The sequence below is a fragment of the Prionailurus viverrinus genome, chromosome D4 (assembly GCF_022837055.1).
Source record: "Prionailurus viverrinus isolate Anna chromosome D4, UM_Priviv_1.0, whole genome shotgun sequence".
Classification (NCBI taxonomy): domain Eukaryota; kingdom Metazoa; phylum Chordata; class Mammalia; order Carnivora; family Felidae; genus Prionailurus; species Prionailurus viverrinus.
Genome location: NC_062573.1, coordinates 67,822,820 through 67,823,612, shown reverse-complemented (window position 1 = coordinate 67,823,612; position 793 = coordinate 67,822,820).

Below are 793 nucleotides of genomic sequence, written 5' to 3'. Positions count from 1 at the left end.
CACATCCATGCCATGGAATATTATTCAGCAATAAGAAAGAGCCAAGTATTGATACACACAACATGGATGTCTCTGCAAGGGAATTATGCTGAGTGAAAAAAGCTAATCCCAAAAGGTTATACACTTGGCCTTTGAAGAAGATACTGATTAGGTAGCAGGGAAGGCACTCAAGCGAATGGGCACTGGCATCAGACCAACGTGGTTACGAATTCTGGATTATGCTTCTTCCTAGTTGTCTGATCTTGGATAAGCTTCTTATCCTTTGTGAGCCTTAGTGTTCTCATGTGCATTTGGGGCATAAAAACACCCATCTTGTATGGGCTGCTCTGGTCATTACGTGAGAAAGTATATGTAAATATTATTAATTGAGTGACACTATGAGAACAATCACGAACACTTAATTTATGCCAAATACCCCATTCCTTAAAGACATTAAGTGAGGATTAGATAGTAACTTCCTGAGTTGGCTGAATGTGTCTGAAAATAGTACTCTTCACGGAAATGGTCATGATGTCAACATCCACACTTGAAAGAAACTTCAATATAACTTCAGAATGGCCTATCAGTGAATTATGGAAAGGGCTCCTTAATTGCTTTCTGTATTATTATGTTCAAATGAATATCTGGCCCTAGGGGCGTGAATAAATCTTTAGTATTATGTGTCATCAATTATGCCGTGGTTTGTAACAGTTCTAGGACCACCTGCATATTTACATGCTTGAGCAAGTGCTTACAGATGAAACAGAAGAGTGAATATTATAGGCTGTAATCATTCATTCACAATTTCTGATGG